The 19,670-nt window shown below is 41.8% G+C and overlaps 1 protein-coding gene across 2 annotated transcripts in view; it reads right to left on the bottom strand.

The window, feature by feature from the left end:
* Nucleotides 1-19,670, bottom strand: part of LOC122795742 (matrix metalloproteinase-21-like) — a 602,767-nt gene that overhangs the window by 426,829 nt on the left and 156,268 nt on the right. The gene's annotated exons all lie outside the window — the stretch shown is intronic.

The raw sequence follows: 19,670 nt of genomic DNA, 5'->3' as shown, positions 1-19,670 counted from the left end.
GTGTCTGCTAATGTAGGATTGCTGTATTTATCAAAGACCCATAAGCAGGGACATGTGGAATTAATCTATTAGCTTAGCATAGTGTTCTGGTTTGCAGTGGTTTTCTGTACTAAACCAGTTTGCAGAATTATACAGGGTTAGGTTGAAACATACATGGCAAGAAAGAGATCCATAAAGAATTACTTCTGTTTAAAAATAAATTATTAAAAACACACAGAATGGAAGAACGGAGAAATACGTTGAAAACTAGTAACACCAGATTTTCTCCGCTATACAGGATTCCAATAAAGGCAGTCCCACAACCCGTTCGTAATAGCAGTAGTCTCCGTAAAGAACAGTTCAGTCCACGACCATGTAATAATTAACATAGTTTATTCTTGAGAGCTGTTTGCACATAACTGCACAGTGACATCAAACTTCTGCATTGTATGCTTCAGGAAGCTATTATGTAGACTTTTTTTGGTTAAACTGTTTTGGATTTGGAGATGCAGTTCAGTTGTATTTGAGATGTCATTTTGTACTTGAAGAATGTAGCAGTACCCTCTGTTATTGTGAAGTCGTGGGTGAGTCTGGCAGCAATGATGTGATTCCACACACAAAGTGTTTAAATTTACGTTAGAGTGCATCGCCTATGTTGTTACAGGTCTTGCAGCTGTAAAAGTGGGGTCCCTCCTCCTCGCTTTATGGTTCTGGTGCCTATGAACCTAAAACATCATGGCGAGCACACTCTGGGTTGGATGCTCGGGAGCTGGGAGGAATACCTTAGTTTAAAAAAAAAAAAAAACTTTAACTAAGATATTCCTCCCAGCTCCCGAGCATCCAACCCAGAGTGTGCTCGCCATGATGTTTTAGGTTCATAGGCACCAGAACCATAGAGCGAGGAGGAGGGACCCCACTTTTACAGCTGCAAGACCTGTAACAACATAGGCGACGCACGCTAACGTAAATTTAAACACTTTGTGTGTGGAATCACATCATTGCTACCAGACTCAACCACGACTTCACAATAACAGAGGGTACTGCTACATTCTTCAAGTACAAAATGACATCTCAAATACAATTGAACTGCATCTCCAAATCCAAAACAGTTTAACCAAAAAAAGTCTACATAATAGCTTCCTGAAGCATACAATGCAGAAGTTTGATGTCACTGTGCAGTTATGTGCAAACAGTTCTCAAGAACAAACTATATTAATTATTACATGGTCGTGGACTGAACAGTTCTTTACGGAGACTACTGCTATTACGAACGGGTTGTGGGACTGCCTTTACTGGAATCCTGTATAGCGGAGAAAATCTGGTGTTAAAAATAAATTATACCATTGACTCTTCAGGAACTCCTGAAGTTGTAGAAAAGTTAAAAATGTTGTTGCTTCTTAATATACAGTTCTATCCCTGCTTCCCACAAAAGATGACTAAAACAGAGCCACGATTGAGCACAAAACAGTTGCAACTGGATAAACTGACTTCAGTTTTGCATGATAAGGAGACATAAAAGTAGGTACAGATACTTCTCTTTAACAGTACATGTGATGGACGAGGTTATGGACTATAACACCTGCACTACTGTTGTCAATACCTTCCTGTAATGGAACCAGCAGTATAGAACTGAATCTCACCAATGGTATTAGATAACACAGAGAGGTACCTGACTTAATGATATGCAGTAGATATGCAGTGCTGCCTTGAGTAATAAGCAATAACTGCAGCACTCAAATAAGCGCCATACTTCACAACTACATATATAACCTCAGACCTTCCTGGATTTCACCCACCTGTAACAGGGCCTAGTTCCCTTTAAAGCAGTTTTCCTGACAGCATTATTTTGCACACACATTCATACAATAGTTTTCTGTATGAGGGTCAATAGTTAACGCTGCAGTACCAAATCCTCCTTCCCAAACATTAATGTATGATGCCAAATGTTAATCAAAACTAAAAAGAAACACGCACTTTGGAATTTACTTTTAAAATGGACTAACATTTAAATATTGTAAGCGGTAGCAATTAGCTTTCAGCACTCACTTTTTGTAGGATGGGTGCCACACAGGCTGGTGGTACACATTAAAATGCATAAACACTTAAGCTAATAAACAGAACATTAGGTACAAGCCTTATATATGAATAATATAATTTTTTACTTGAAATAAGCAAGTCTAAGCATTTACTTTCAAATTAATTATACAGACAGTAAAAGGCTTGCATAAGAAACTGAAAAGAAAGTATTAAAAAACAATAGAAGACGGTCAGAAAAAATCTAACATATATTCTAGAAATTGATTCTAGCTAAATATGTTATGTGATCTTGCTTTTGCAGGATTTTCAGTCCAAACTGCAACATCACTAACTTTACAAGCCGCACTCTCTCTAAGGGTATCTTCCAGCAAACAAAGCAGTAACTCCTGTAGCTTTTGTAACAGACATCCCCTCTCCTTATAATCTCTCTAAACAGATTTTTTTGTGGCTTAAGTCAAAATTTTAAAACATACCCTTTCTATTTTCAAAGGTTCATAGGTCCATAGGTAGGTACTAGGCTATTGGCCCTAGGTCCTACATAAGCCTAGCCAAAAGGTATCCTGGCTTTCGCCACCCAAGAAAATTATTTTCCTGTGCCACTGTCGAGCAGAGCCACAGAAGTGATACCTGGGGTGAATTTCCTTTCTCCCATCCAATCATCAAGATTCTTCTTAAAGTGTGCTAATGAGGAGCTTTGTTTGATATAGATAGGTAGTTTGTTCCAGAGTATGGGAAGTCTCTGGGACAGGAATCTATCCCTCCAGCATGTTCTATTTATTGTGGTGACAAGGTTTAGGTCCCTAGAGTGTGTAGCTCATAGGGATTGGGATTTCTTTAAGTGGAGCTTGTCCAAAATCTCTGGGTTTGACATAGCTTTGTGTGTTAGGCAGAGATCACCTCTGAGTAAGCAACATGCGACGGAGTAAAGCTGCAGTTTTTTGAGACGGTCTGCGTAGGGCATCTGAGGCCAGTAATCCTCTTTGTGAGATATTTCTGCAGCCATTCCTGTTGTTGCAGATGTCTTGTGAGGTACATACCAAAAGGGACGTTGTACTCTATAATGGGTCTAATGAGTGACGAGTAGAGGGGAACAATGACCTCTTTTTTCCTGGATGAGAAACCTTTTGTGATGAGGTGTGCCACGTAGAAGGATTTCCTGACTACTGTGGTGATGTGATTATCAAAGGAGAGACTACTGTCCACCTATGTCCCAAGATCTCTTATCACACGTTCGGTGTTAAGTAGACTACCGCCTATGTGGTAGTTCATGGGTACAGAGTTTTTACCAAAGGGATGACAAGGCACTTTTTGGCATTGAGCTTGAGGCCATGGATTTGACACCAGTCATCTGTCTCAGCGAGGCTCTTTTGTAGGATGTCCACATATTTTGGAGTTTTGATCATGGCTCCTAGTTTGCAGTCATCTGCGAATTTCGTTAGCCAAAGACCTTCTGTGTTAGCCTGTACTTCAGAGAAGTAGAGACCAAACAGGAGAGGACCCAGGACTGAACCCTGTGGTACTCCACTTGTCACTGGTCTGAAGTTGGATTTGGAGTCTGCTACTTTCACAGTGTGGATTCTGTCAGTGAGCCAGTTAGCAACCCATCTTGTGACATAGGGATTTATACCTAGTTTAGTGAGTTTATCTATAATTTCAGAGTGGGGGATGGTGTTGAAAGCCTTGGTGAGATCTAGATAGGTTGTGTGAACCACCTTACCCTCATCTACGGCTTTGGTGACTGCTTCAAAGAAGTCTATCAGGTTTAGGAGACATGATCTGCCTTTTACAAACCCGAACTGGGTGGGGTCCTGAGTTTGGAGATTACCAATGTCATTGTTTATACGTTCCATGATGATACGTTCCATAGCCTTGCAGACCAGGCTCTTCAGGCTAATGGGGCAGTAGTTTCTGGGGTCCGTGGTGGCTTCCCCTTTATGGAGTGGGATAACCGTTGCTGTGCACCATTCAGTGGGCAAATAGCCTGAGGTGAGGCTATGACTGAACATGGTACTACATGGTTCTGTAGTTCATTTAGAACACAGCCTGGGATGTTGTCAGGTCCCATGGATGCTGTGTTCTTGGCTTTGGAGAGTGTGTTTTTTACCTGTGCAGCCGTGATTACAGGAAGTTTGCTTTCTTCATAGTTTAGTACTAGGCTAACTGCCCTTGTGGGCCATTTTTAGCCTAGCCAGTTACCCCAAGTGAGAATCAAACCTTGCACCTTGTGTCTGTAAGGTGAACACCTTAACTATTATGCCAACCTCCTCCAGTACAGAGATGGACCCTTTAGAGGATGAGAGGGGGGTAAAGTTAGCACTGAACCTATCTGCCAGGATGTTGGCAATATCAGTTGGTTCTGTATATTTAGTGCCATTGTGCTGTAACTCAGAGCAGATCTGAGTGTTGCCATTGAGATTCTTGACATAGCTATAGAATGATTTGTGGTTGTCTTTAGAGTCAGTGGTGATTTTGTTTTCATAAGTAGCTTTGGAGGATTTTATGAGGGATCTCAGCTTCTTACTAAGGCTGACCAGGGAGTTTCTCCAATCATGGGATTTTACTCTTTTTTGCAACAATTTCTTTCTTCTGTTGTACAGTTTGTTTATGGCAGGGGACCGACTGGCTTCCTTTTATTGGAGGATAGCATCTTGGTTCTGTTTGGGATTGCACGATCCATGCATTTGTGTAAGTGCTTATAAAGTGCATTTGCGTAGGATTCAGCAGTCATACCTCTATTGTCTGTCAGCATGGGTGTCGTGAAGTTTGCCACTTCTGTGTTAAGAAGCGTGAAGTTGGCTTTGGAGAAATTTATTATAGATCCAAGTTTGCTCAGTGTCCTTCCTTCGATTAGCTCAGTGTGAAATGGCAGAAACACTCACAAACTTAACTTCTTAGGTAACAGAAAGTTGAAACCTGAAACAACTTTAAAAAAAAAGCTCAAAAGAACCATTGAGGTGCTTACTCTAAGCTGTAGTCCAGGTGACCTCAGTCAGCCAATGACCTTAAACAATCCTCTCTCACTGAATTGCCTCATGTCTTTGGCTAAACCAAGATGTCCCTGAACATGTGCTCAGACACACAGCCTCCACAAACACTAGGCCTAAACACAAAAACACATTTTCACAGTTCTATATTTGAATATTGATCTAACTAGAACTTTCAAAATGCAGACTCTGCAACAATGCGAACAGTCACAAAGCATGGCTTACTTAAAAATGCAAGCTGCAACAGTATTTTCACAATGGCAAACATAATTATATTATTTACTTTTGTTTTACATATTGTGCTTTTCTTAAAAGTCAAGTTCAATGCAAACTTTTCCCCTTTTATCTTGATTCAGTACAAGTCTAATGCAACTTTATATGCATTTGTTTTTCTTTGAAAGAACAGAAAGGACAGTAACATTTTTTGAGATTACTACAATTCTCCTCACAGTATTACTTCTTCCTTATCTACTCAGAGGTGAGTACTTATATGAAAAGTATAGTGGTATATGAACCCTTAATGGGGATAGTTTTTTTTCAAATATAAACTCAAGGCACAGTGACTCTTCATATTAATATCCAGCTTGCAGCGATTACAGAGTTGAATTCTGTGCAAGTTAAAACACAGCAGTGCAGCAGAATTCAGTGGTTATGAATGCAGAGAAACCCTTCATACTGAGCTGCAAAAGAATTAATGAAGACACTGCTAATTTATAGGTAGTTCAGAAGGTATTAACCACCACGATTTGGGACTAAGAAACTCATTCTTGGGGGAGAAACCTATAGATGCTGGTGTCACTGAAGTACTGGCACCTACCTCCTCAGATGGAACTGGCAACTATGCCCAGTTCTACACCAATGATTTATAGAAACACATGTACAACTGCATTGACTCGGATGTACCTAACAGGACCAAAACAAGCTCCTCAAGGAAGAGCAATCCTGCCTGGTGGACAACTGCCATTAACAGGCTTTACAATAAGAGGAAGAAATTGCTGTCTAAGAGTAAGAGGGAGTGAGCCCTAAACTGGAAACACTCCCTCTTCAGCTTAACTCATTCCCTCCAGTAGAGCTCTTTGGAGTGCATACCTTTAACTCCCAGCGGGTGTGGCTTCAGCCTTTAAAAAATGAAGTTATCACCTTACAGTTCTAACCAGTACTAATTGACAGAGGTCATATATCAATACATTTGTGTTTGCCATTATGTATGCCTCAAGATAAAATATTCTGATACCTTGTATGTAGCATGGTTTTGGAATTATGAATGTAAATATGTACAGGCAATATCTGACACCTAGAGGTGCAATAGGAGGTAACTGCAGAAATGCCTGGAGACGTCACTCAGCTGTAATGACAAGCAAATAAGACTTCTTGTGAAGTCCTCCAAAGCAAACTACGAATCCAAATTAGCTTCCTCAACTAAGGACAATCATAAGGCGTTCTTTACTTACATCTGTAACCTAAAAGGAAAGGCCCAGATTTGTGCTGAACTGGTAGTTAATGATACCAAATATACTGAGCCTGTGGAAATAGCTAATCTGTTGTCCGACAGGTTCTGTGAAAACTTCACTCCCCTGTCCCCACTACACATACCTCATGACATCCCTACCACCTGTCCTCTACCTTGTATCTTTAAAGAGCAGGTCATAAATGCCCTCTCTAAGGCCAAAAACACAGCATCTATGGGACCTGATAACATCACAGGTTGCATCTTACATGGGCTCCAACAAGAATTAGCAACAACATTGTATATGCTTTTCAATCATAGACTAAGCACTGGCTTCATCTTGGAAAATGGCCACCATTATCCCCCTGCATAAATTTAGTGATTCCATTGACCCCAGGAACTATAGACTTATTAGCCTGACTAGCTTTATCTGCAAGCCATGGAGCAAATCATCATGGACCTTAACAACAATGATATAAGTAATCTCCAAACACATGACCCTACTCAGTTTCGATTTTTCAAAGGGAGATCATGCCTGTTAAACCTGGTGGACTTCTATGAGACAGTTACCAAGGCCGCGGACTAGGGGAAATCTGTGCATACAGCCTATCTAGACTTACCCAAGGCTTTTGACACTATCCACCACTCAGACAACACTGACAAACTCACCCAGCTAGGTATCAACCCTTATATCATTAGATGGGTCACTAACTGGCCCACTGATAGAACCCACATAGTCAAAATAGGGGAATCCAACTCCAACAGCAGACCTGTAACCAGTAGTGTTCCACAAGGATCAGGCTTGGGACCTCTACTGTTTGGAATCTAGTTCTCCAAAGTACAGGCAAAAACTAAAGGTCTGTGGCTGATAAAGTTTGCTGATAACTGCAAATTGGGAGTTGACACAGTATCTCCAAATGGTGTTAACATCCTACAAGATGGTTTTACACAAACAAATGATTGCTGCCAATGTCATGGCCTTAAACTCAATGAAAAAAATGTATTATCATCCCTTTCGTAACTACCACACCAGCAGCAACACCCTAATAATGCATTCAGTGGTGAGAGACTGGGGGTCACAGGTTGACAGCAACCTTACCTTTGATCATCATGTCTCCACAGTGATGAGAAGGGCATTCTATATTGCTCATCTCATAAGTAAGGGCACTGCCTCCAAAAAAAAAGAAGTTATAACCTCCCTGTACTCTTCCCTCATCAGGCCAATAATTGAGTACAATGCCCCTTTTGGTGTGTACCTTTCCAAGCACCTGCAGCAATTGGAAACACCACAAAGGTTCCTCACAAGGAAATTTCAAGGTCTTCAGCATCTGTCCTATGTGGATCATCTGAAATCACTGTCACTTCATTCTGTTTCATACAGACTACTCAAAGGCAATCTCTGCCTTGCATATAAGGCAATCTCTCACCCTGCTTTATTAGAAATGCTGCATATCTGCAAGTCAAATAGTACAAAGGTTACTTTGTCTAAAGACCTTAACCTGGTATGTGACAATAATAGAACCTGCTGCACAGACAGATTTGTCTCCCAGAGGTTACCACACCTTTGGAACAGACTCCCACTTCATTTAAACAGAGCACCTCATTGGCCCTCCTCAAACACAATTTGGATGATTGGATGGATAACCATAAATTCATCCCAGGGGTTTCAACTGTGTCCCTCTTGGACAGGGTCAATATGTGCTGTTCACAGAAATAATGGTAAAACTTGGCTAAGCTTGTAAGGGCCCTAGAGCCATTAGCCTAGTAACTTCCTATGATCCTACGCATATACCAAAGGAGGCATTGTACTCAATGATAGACCTTGTGATGCTCGTACCCTAGCCCAGCAATCAAGGAAGCCTCAATCCTCGCCACTAACACCAGAGAGGGTGCCTCATATATGAGGAAAGGATAACGAATACACCCAGTAAAGTGCAATTTCCCTTAAGAGCACACAGAGATCACAGAACAGGGCTGGTCGCTCCCTTGCTCCCCAGGTCCCCAGTAAGACTCCCCACTGGCACAGCTACAGGGTCCAGATCTCACCCTAGCTGGTCAAGCTAAAATCTCCAGCACCCTCTCTGTCCAACCAGTGCTTAGTGTCCCTGCCCAAGTAGCTGGCACATACACACTTTGAGATGAGTTTACACAACCACACAGACACTTCTGGGGAAGGCTGGCACAGGTTCTCCAGCTGTGCCCCTTTAATCCAGACTGTACGGTAGTACCACTTGTCACCACCCAGCTAATACTTAGCAGTTACTCAAAGGCCCTTAAAAGGGTGTCCAATTATTACTGTGCAATATTATTATCCAATTGGTAGATGTGACTAAACAGTCAAAGCTTATTTGGAGTGACTTGGACAGTAAACTCTATAAATATACAATGTACTCTAGAGTTTAATCTACACAAACCAGCCACAGTTAAAAGGTTTTAAAATATTTAATAATAAATAATTAAAATTACAAGACAATACTTTCTACTACACGGTCAGTGCTAATCAAGAGTTCAGAGTTCACACAAATATTTAAAATAATTCAGTAGTATAGTTCTGACATCACAGAAAAGCACTTAGTCTAATCTTTCTAGTTCTAGCTAACTCTAAAAGAAAACACAAGTCTATGATAACTTACATAAGACAACAGGCAGAGTGCTGTGAGTTGGACGATCAAGGCAAAAATGCTTAATAATCTCTGGTTCTCTCTGTTTAAATTGAAATTGCAGTTCTGATAAATATTATATCATTCTGTTACACTTTTCAGGAGTTCCCAGGCTACACATTAACTACATTTACATTCTTAACATCTCCCTTTTGTTATCTTGCAGCTGGTTAGGAACAGAGCAATAAAATACATTTGCATGTTTAAATCTAGCAATTTAACTCCTGGTTAAAACAATAGAAAGAATTTCTTCATCTAGACTTTTCGACACCACTGTCTACTTCAAAGGGTCACCACATGCTTTACTTTGGTCAGTAGAGTGCACTGTTGTCACATTTATTTTCAGTTCCACATGTAACAGTATTTCTTTACATTTAAGGCAACATGCCTGTAATTTACATTCATATTGACAGAATTATCTGCAAAATTCTATCTGGCTAGGCTGGCAGCCTTCACCCTTCTCTACCAGTCTTCACAGATCTGATTAATTCTGAATAGAGTGGAATAATGGGTTCCACCTAGATGCCACACATCTGTATATAAGTTGCACAACATAGAATGATTTCCTCACTACTGTAGATATCTGATGGTCAAAGGCTAGATTACTGTCTGTATGTGTCCCCAGGTCCCTGAATACTGGGCCAGCTCTTAGGGATGTGTTTTCAAAATGATAGATACCAGGGACAGATGGCTTTGTGATGGATACTATTATACATTTCTTGGCATTTAGTTTTAGTCCATGTCTCTGACACAAGTTATTTGTCTGTGTCAGCCCTTCCTGGAGAACATTAGTGTCAATGGGGGATTCTATGACTGCTCCCAATTTACAATCATCTGTGAATGTGAACATCCAGAGGCCCTTGACATTATCCTTGAGTTCAGAGAAGTAAATGCCAAAAAGGCGCAGTCCCAGGACCGATCTCTGAGGATTAGGCCAGTAAAGTCAGAGTGAATTTATGAATACCCATCCCATTTGAAGGTAGACAGTGTATCACTTTGCTTTATCTGCAGAAGAACTCTATTCCAGAGCTGAATAATGAATCTGTCCCACCACCTTGTTTTGTTGATCTGCCGAAGCAGATTTAGATCACTTGTTCTGGTATTTGTGAGGTTGTTTGATTTATGAAGGTACAAAAGATTGTGACCTACTGGGATCTTATTGGTCAGAAGGCAAGGCATAAGTTTAATCTGAGAAGCCTATAAGACACACAGAAGAGGGACAGAGCTTCTAGTCTTTTCTGGTAACATGGGGATTTTAAGTCTGTGATCCTCTTTGTTAGGAATCTTTCAGGTCTTTCCAACTGTTTGACAGCTGATATAGCTGATGAGTTATATCCCAAAAAGGGCACTGTATTCTGCAACTGATCTGACCAATTCTGAATACAAGCAAACAATAACATTTTTAGATCTGTATGATATTCCCTTGATAATCAGTTGCCCCAAGTAGAATTACTTTGTGGAAACCGTTGCTACATGGTAATCAAAACTGAGGGAATTATCAACCCAAGTTCTCAGGTCTCTAACTATATTTTCATTTTGAAGTGGTGTATTATCAAAGCTACATGGTTTCTCTGCCAAATACGATGATATTGTTTAGCATTAGGTCTTGATTTTTAGTCTTTAGGTCAGAAAAGTAAATACCAAATAAAACCAGTCCAGCACTAAGTCATGCAAGACACCACTAGTCATCATTACATTCTCTGATGCTGCCTCTGACATCTGCATCATGTGAGTTCTGTCTTTTAGCCACTTTACTATCCATTGTATTGACAGGGGTCTAATTCTATCAACCTTATAGTTTATTAATCATGCTACAATGAAGAATGACTTCAAAATGCCTTAGGTATGTAAAGGTGCTCTGTATGTACAGTGTGTCTGCTGTCAACAGCTTTCATTACCTTTACAAATACATTTACTAGGTTCATCAGAGAGGACCTACCTTTTACAAAAGAAAATTTCTGTAGATGTAGCTTGATGAAATTATTTATGTCTATGTTAATCAAGTATGTTATACTGTGGTCCATGGCCTTACAAATGAGACCCATCAAGCTGAGGAGGTCTTTAGTTTCTGGAGTCAGTAGTAGGACCATCTTTATGGATTGGCATCACCACTGCTGCATGACACATTTCTGGGACTCAGTCTGTAGTCAGGCTCAGATTAAATAACTTAAGGCAAGGTTACACCAGGACATGTTTAGTACTATTTAGCAAACAGCCTGGTATGTTACCTGGTCCCGTAGAGGAAATTATCTTTGACTTGAACTGGACTTTCATTATATGTTCTTTAGTGAAGATGGGGGCTTTGCATAGTTATCTCAGGAGTCAAGTTTGCACTACATTTATTTGCTAGTAAATTGGCAATGTCCAGCTGTTAAGAGTAGGTTTTGGCATTTAGCATGAGTTATGTATATTGTTGAGTGTTGTTTCTTAGTTTTTGAACATAGCCAACAAAGAATTTCTAATTGACCTTTGCTTCAGATGCTAAACAAAGTACATAGGCAGCCTTAGTAGATACAAAAATGTCTTTTAAAATCTTTGTCAAATTCCTGACATTTTCCTTGACTTGGAGGTTTTTACTTCTGTTGTATATTCAAATGAGATTTTCCCATTATTGTAGATTTTATTTATATTGATAGACCACCAGGGTGTTTTTTTTTTTATTTTCCATTGTATTTGTAGCTAGGTAGAACTACCAGTCCTCTGCATTTATTTGTATGACATATAATACTTCTTTGAAAATCTATCTGCTGAGACAATGTCTGGTGTAAGGTTGTTATAAGGGAATTTCAAGACTTCATCATAGAATTTGTGGTATGTGAGAATTAATTCTTTGAATTTGCATATATTGGTTTCAGGAAGTTTAGACAATTTGAAGAAAACAAAGAAAAAGACGCATAAAGCTACTGTATAAATTTAAAATCCACAGACTTCCTTCTTATATAGCTAAACACTTTATCAGTTAACTAATTAAGGGCCATAAGTCATTTAAAAATGGGAGCATGAATTAATAAGATATGGAAGTGAAAGGGTCTATATTAGTTGACTGAAATATGTATTAGTTGAATACATATTCATCGACGACTAAATGGCGAACTTCATTACAGAGAAGCACAAAAGTTTTCTCAGGGTTAAGAACTCAAAGTTGGTATATTTAGTTGGGGGTGAGGGGATGGGGTGGGTGAAGCCCCCCGATTTAGTGCAGTGTGTTTTCTGGAGTGCTAGAAGGTGTGTGGTTCCTAACCCTGGGAAAATTCCTTACTTCGCTGTAATGAATTTCTATGTTTAACATTACTTTTGAGTTGTAAAGTGCAAACCCTTCAGATCCAGAAGAAACCCTTGAGGTTGAGAATTTATCGACATTTGTTTGATAGTAACAAAAAATATCAGCATAATGCATTTTACACACATCTTAGTGGCAAAAGGAACCATAAAAAGAAGTTATGTACTCACCATAACGTTCCATCTGAGTAGTTCTACTTCATTTGTCTTCAACCTGTGGGAATACGGATCCATATCGGATCCGAGCCAGAAACATTTACTAGCATCTGCTCCGAGCTCCAAACTCCTCCCCTTACCCATAATACACCTCCACTACCTTCCATCCCCAGATTGAGTTTGCTGAACCTTATACTGATAACCCGACCTGAAAAAATACTTATGACCTATAACTGCAGCCCATAGGCTGTTCATATGCCAACGTCCGGGGAAAGGAGGGAGGGACGGTTGAAGACAAATGAAGTAGAACTACTCACATGGAATGTTATGGTGAGTACATAACTTCTTTATCTGAAGTAATTTACTTCATTTGGTCTTCAACCTGTGGGACAGAGTCCCCAGCTACTAAAGTCCTGGGAGGCCCTCATGGAAGGATATTCTGGAGCACTGTGGAACCAAAGGATGCTCTCCTTCTGGAAGTCAAATCCAATTTGTAATGAGAAATAAACGTATGAGATGAAGACCAAGTAGCTGCAGAACAAATATCATCCAAAGACACTCTACACCAAAAGGCCACAGATGTAGCCATGGACCTAGTGGAATGAGCTTCCACCTGACCTGGAGGAGATATGCCTCTGTCCTTATAGACTTGAAGGATACATGAAGAAATCCATCTAGCAATAGTGACCTTGGAGATAGGTTCCCCAAAAGGATTTATGGAAAGATACAAACAATTGATCAGATTTACGGAAAGTTTTAGTCCTGTGTAAACAGAATTGTAACTGTCTATGAACATCCAACAGGTGGAGTTTGTATTCCATCTTGTTAGAAAAATTAGGATAAAACACAGGCAAATTGATGGCCTGATTGATATTGACTGATGATGCCATCTTAGGAAGAAAGGATTGATTGGTTCAAAGGGAAACCCTATCTTTGTGAAAAATCATGTAAGGAACTTTGATGGACAAGGCCTGTAATTCTGAAACCCTTTTGGCAGAGGTAATAGCCACCAGAAAAGCTGTTTTCCAAGATAAATATTTCAGATCTGCTGTTGCAGCAGGCTTAAAAGGCGAAGCGACCAAAGCTTGAAGAACCATAGTAAGGTCCCATGGGGAAACAGGATCTTTGACTGGGGGGGGCGTAACAAAAAGGTGCCTTTAATAAAGGCTTTACAAAGTCTGGAAGAGGCTAAAGAGGCAGAATTCTCACCCACATGAAAATGAAAGATGGCAGCCAACTGAACCTTGACAGTAGAAGAACTAGCTCCATGTTGAAAAATATCAGCTAGAAAATCAAAAATGGTGGAAATAGGAGCCGTGAATGGGTCTAAACTCTTTTGAGAGGCCCAAAAGGAAAAAAACGTTTCCACTTGCTGCGATAAACCTTCCTGGTCGAAGACTTATGAGCAGCCACCAAAATAGATCTAACTGAGGAGGATAGTCCAGGAGTCCTAGCAATCATGGGAACTGGAGCAGCCAAGCTGTCAGCTTCAAACTCTTCAGATTCGGATGAGGCACCCCCAAAGGGTGTGAAATTAGATCTTCAATGGGATCCAGGATCCATGGCGGAGCTAGAAGGTGAGACCAAAGGAAGGGAAACCATACCTGGCGAGGCCAAAACGGGGCAAAGAGGATCACTTTGCTCCCCAGTCAACGAGCTTTTTGTAGATACCCCGGAATAAGAGGTACTGGTGGGTAAGCATACAGGAGACCAGGAGGCCAAGCATAAAACTAGAGCATCTCTGGGGGACTCCCCCGGCAGGGGGTTCACAGCGAAAAACTAGCTGCACTTCGTGTTGGAAGGAGATGCGAAGAGATCGCAGCAAGGTTAACCCCCCTCATGGAAGATCTGTTCCGCTACTGAAAGATTCAGCGACCACTCATAAGGCATCAGAATGGTCCGCTAGGATGTTGGACTGCCCCGGAATGCGTGTTGCGATGAGAAAGCGACCAGTGGAGATCGCCCATTCCCACACTCTCATGGCCTTGCGACAAAGGGGATAAGATCTGGTCCCTCCCTGCTTGTTGATATACCAGACCACTGACATGTTGTCTGACTGAATTGCAATCGTTCCCAGAGGAAGAAAGGTGTGAAGAGCCTGCAACGTTAGAAGGACCGCCCTCATCTCTAGGACATTTATGTGCAAGCTGGTCTCTATAGGGGACCACAGGCCTTGGACTGTCCTGCCCGAACAATGCCACCCCTGACCCAAGTTAGGAGGCATCCGTGGTCACTGTGGCTTGGGCTGGGGCTGGAACAAAGGGTCATTCCTCCAAAATGTCCGGAGAACACATTCACCATATGAGGGACAACCAACAGACTCGACTAAGTTGAATTGGATATGCCAATGTCAGTTCCAACAGGGACCACTGTACAGCTAGAGTCCACTGTAGAATTCTCATATGTAACCGGGCACACGGGAGAAGAGTTATGGTCACCGCCATCGAGCCTAAGGCCCTCAACACCAATTCCGCCATTGGGAGATAACAGTTGTAGATCAGGGAAACATGCATCCTCAGGTTTTGTACCCTCTCCGAGGTCAGGAAGATTTTGCACTGAAGAGTATCTATCCTGGCACCAATGTAGTCTATCACCTGTACAGGATCGAGGAGAGATTTGGATGAATTGATTGTGATCCCCAAATGCAGGGCAAGAGTCAGGAAATAATCCCTGGTTTGGGAAAGTAGATGCCTGGTGGGAGCAGTAAGGACCCAATTGTCCAGGTATGGATAGACCTGAATCCCCTGAAGCCTCAGGTGAGCCGCTACCACCGCCATCACTTTGGTAAACACCCTGGGGGCTGTGGTGAGACCAAAGGGTAGGGCTCAAAATTGGTAATGATTGACTCCTAGCCAGAAGCGGAGGAACCTCCTGGAGCTTCTGTGCATTTTTATGTGACAGTAAGCATCCTGGAATTCTAACAAGCACATCCAGTCACCCTCTTGCAGGTACGGAATGATGGTCTGTAAAGTGACCATCTGGAACTTCTCTTTGGCAACTGACAGGTTCAGGGTAGAAAGGTCCAGAATGGGCCTCTAAGTCCCCCATTTTCTTTGGCACCAAAAAAAAAGTACAGTTTTGTACCTACCATAAATGTAGATGTTCGAGGATCCACATTGCTGCAGTCCTTACTATTGGGTAGTCCGCTGTCCAGTCGGCCCGAATACCAGAGTATAAGGCTGACGTCGGTCAGGGCGCATTAGACTGACGTCAGTACGTCAGGGTACTAATGCGCATGACCGACGTCATATCCTCAGTCTTTTCTTGCCCCAGATGTCAGAAGACCCTAAAAAGACAAGGCCCAAAATACCTGCACCAAACATATGTACAATATATACAAAAAGATATATACAAAAATACCAGCATATAACCTCACCTACACAACCACCCCTAAACACAGAGGGGAAGGAGGGAGGGTAAATTGGACTGCAGCAATGTGGATCCTCGAACATCTACATTTATGGTAGGTACAAAACTGTACTATGTTCTTCGTTCCACATTGCTGCAGTCCTTACTATTGGGTAGAATCCCAAAGCAGAGGTAAGGGAGGCTGGCAAATCATAAAGAAGTAGGAGCTGACAACATGCCTTGCAAAACAGCTGTGGCAAAACCAGCCCTAGACTTAGAGTAGATAGGAAGGTGATAATGCTTAGAGAAAGTATGCACTGAACTCCAAGTAGCTGCCTCCAAAATATCCTTAGTTGCCACCCCTTAGAAATGCTGTTGAAGTGGCAGTAGCCCTAGTGGAATGAGGCCTAATCCCAGCTGGAATCTCCTTGCCATGATGGGAATAACAAAATGCAATGCAAAACCCAATCCACCTAGAAATAGTTTGTTTTGACACAGGCTTGCCCTGCGAACTCAAAGCAAAAAGAAACAAACAACTGCTGAGACTGCCTAAAATCCTTAGTCCTGCTTAAATAATAACGCAATTGCCTGTGTACATCTAAAGTGTGCAAAATCTTTTCCCCTTTATTTTGGGGTCTGCATAAAAGTAGGCAAATGAATAGTTTGGTTTAAAGCCACACTAGAAACCACCTTAGGCATAAAGGAAGGATTAGTACGTAATGATACCCTATCCTTATGGAAAATCAAAAGGGCTCTACTGCCATAAGGGCCTGCAACTCAGACACCCTTCTTGCAGAAGTAATAGCCAACAGAAAAGCAGTCTTCCATGACAAGTATTTCAAATCAGCAGTAGCCGCAGGCTCAAAAGGTTGTAGAGTAAGTTTTTCCAACACAAAATTGAGATCCCAAGCAGGAGTAGGAGCTCTACGTGGGGGTCTTATATTCTTTGCCCCTCTAAGAAACTGCTTGAACAAAGGATGCGAAAACAATGGTGGGTCACAATCATAGTGAGCTGAAATTGCTGCAGCATGAATCTTAATGGAAGAGAAGGACAAACCTTTGTCCAATAACTCAGTAAGATATTGAAGAGCCACACTCAAATTAGGCTCAGAAATCTCCAAATTCTTTGCTGTACTCCAAAATAAAAATCTCTTCCATTTTTCTGCGTACACTTTCCTTGTACTAGGTCTTCTAGCTTCCATAATCACATTTAAAACTTGTTGAGGAAGTTGAGACCTGCTGTGTTTCAACACAGAATATGCCAGGCTGTTAGATGAAGAGAGTGAAGCTTGACATTGAGCAGATGACCGTCCTTCTGAGATAACAGATGAGGAATCAAAGGTAAAGGCCATGGAGGCTTCCTTACCAGACTCCTTAGTAGTGGGTACCAGTGTTGCCGAGGCCAATCTGGAGCTATCAAAATCATCCTTGGCTTGTCTTGCCTGACTTTTAATAGTACCTTTGGAAGAAGAGGCAGAGGTGGAAAGGCATACACATGAAGGTTTTTCCAACTGAAAGACAGAGCATCCACTTTCCAAGCTGTGTGATGAAACCCCTTTGTGCAAAACTTTGGCAGCTGGTGGTTTAGTGGAGAAGCGAACAGATCTATGTCTGGAGTTCCCCATGACACTGTCAATTTCTGAAATACATGAAGATCCAGTTTCCACTCGTGGGGATCCATGATTTGTCTGCTTAACACATCTGCTAAGGAGTTCTGTGCTCCCGGCAGAAACCTTGCCTGAAGAGTTAGTTGCAAGCTTAGCGCAGTCTCCCATAAAATCATTGCTTGCCTGCATAGAGGATAAGAATGTGTTCCACCTTGCTTGTTGATGTACCACATGACAGTTGTGTTGTCTGTTAGAATCAACACCTGCCCTGGAAGAAGTAACTCCTTGAAAGCCATTAATGCAAACTGGACTGCTAACATCTCCTTCATGTTGATATGTAGATGCTGTAGTCTGGCAGGCCACTTGTCTTGTATCCACTTTCCATTCAGATGAGCTCCCCAAGCAATGTCCGACGCATCTGTCGTTAAAATCTGACTCGCCTCTGGCCGGGTCACAGAGAGTCCCTTGTTTAGGTGACATTCCTGAGCCCACCACAAAAATTCTTTTTGAAGGCAAGGTATTATTTGAATGACAGTGTCCAAATCCTGGCAGTGCTGTGTCCATACATTTTTGAGATACCATTGTAGCTTCCTCATATGCAGTTTGGCATTGGGAAGCACCAGAATACAAGATGCCATGAACCCTAATGCTTGAAGGACTGTCCTTGCAGTCAGCACGGACTGATGAGATAGTTGATGGAAGTAAAGTGATAGACTCTTTTGTTTGTCCGGGGTTAAAAGGCCATCTGGGCTGCTGTATTCAGTCTCACACCCAGAAAGCACATGTCTTGAGAGGGTACTAGACTGGACTTTATTTCGTTCACAGAATACCCTAGGCATCTTAGCACTGCTATAACATATTCCAGATGCTGTAGAAGGTCTTCCTTTTCTTGAGCCAGAATCAGGCAGTCGTCCAAGTAAGGATAGATTTGAATTCCTTTTAGCCTGAAGTAAGCTATCACTGGAGCCAGAACCTTTGTGAATACTCTGGGCAGTAGATAAGCCAAAGGGCAATGCAGAGAACTGATAATGAGAATTTCCAGCTCGAAAACGCAGATACTTCCTGCAACTTAGTCTTATAGGCACATGAAGGTAAGCTTCCTTGAGATCTAAAGTTACCATCCAGTGATCTTTGCCCAGCAGAGGTAAAAGCTGTTGTAACGTCAACATCTTGAACTTGGGAATGTCCAGATAAGTGTTGAGGATAGACAAATCCAAAATTGGTCTCCACGTATTCCCCTTCTTTGGTACTAGGAACAGGCGAGAATAAAATCCTAGGCCCCTTTCTGATACAGGGACTGGCTGAATGGCCCCTATTTGGAGTAACTGAGAAATTTGCTTGTGAGCCTCTTTCCTTTGTGGAGGAGGAACGTCTGGCATGCCTTTGAAAGGGGGCAATGTATGGAAATAAAACCTGTAACCGTGGTGAATGATATCCAACACCCATCTGTCTTGAGTAATTAAATCCCAATTTTCCTTGAAAAGAGACAGTCTTCCTCCCAAAGGAGCTGCCAGACGAGAATCTACTGGCAGCTGAAAAGGCAGGTCATTGGGTCTGTTTACGAAAGGACTGACCCCTGCCCTCACCAGAAGTCTGAGCAGGTGAACTCCTGTCCTAGGCCTAAAAGAACCTTGAGCTCTGCCCCTACCACGCCTAGACCTACCCCTAGACTGGGAATCATAAGCAGGATATGTCCATCCCTTAGTAGGCCAATTTCTACTAAACTTCGGCGGCTGCACCTGCAAAAAATCTTTAACAGTTTGCATAGACTTAGCTTTGTCCTCCATTTTCTTTAAAACTGCTTCCACAGGCGAACCAAACAACACATCCGACTGTAAAGGAGCATCCAAAATCCTTGTCTTAACATGCTCAGCTAAATTCTGATCCCTCAACCAGGCATGCCTGCGAAGAACAGAACTAGTGGCAGCCACCCTCGAGGAGGCCTGTACAGCATCAAAACCACATTGCAAGGAATGCTTACCCACTTGTTCAGACACATGAACTAAATCCAGCAACTCTTTACACTCAATACCTTCCGCCAAAGCATCCACCTTAGATTTCAGTTGTGAAAGGAGATAATTTTGATATTTAAGCATGTGAAACTGACAATTCAACGCCCTCATGGCTAAAGTGGAAGAAGTATACACTTTCTTTCCCCATCTATCCAAAGCCC

This window comes from Protopterus annectens, chromosome 2.part2, assembly GCF_019279795.1.
Source record: "Protopterus annectens isolate FY-2018-M chromosome 2.part2, PAN1.0, whole genome shotgun sequence".
NCBI classification, from domain to species: domain Eukaryota; kingdom Metazoa; phylum Chordata; order Ceratodontiformes; family Protopteridae; genus Protopterus; species Protopterus annectens.
Note: the sequence above shows the minus strand (reverse complement) of the source record. Positions and strands in the feature narration are given on the sequence as shown.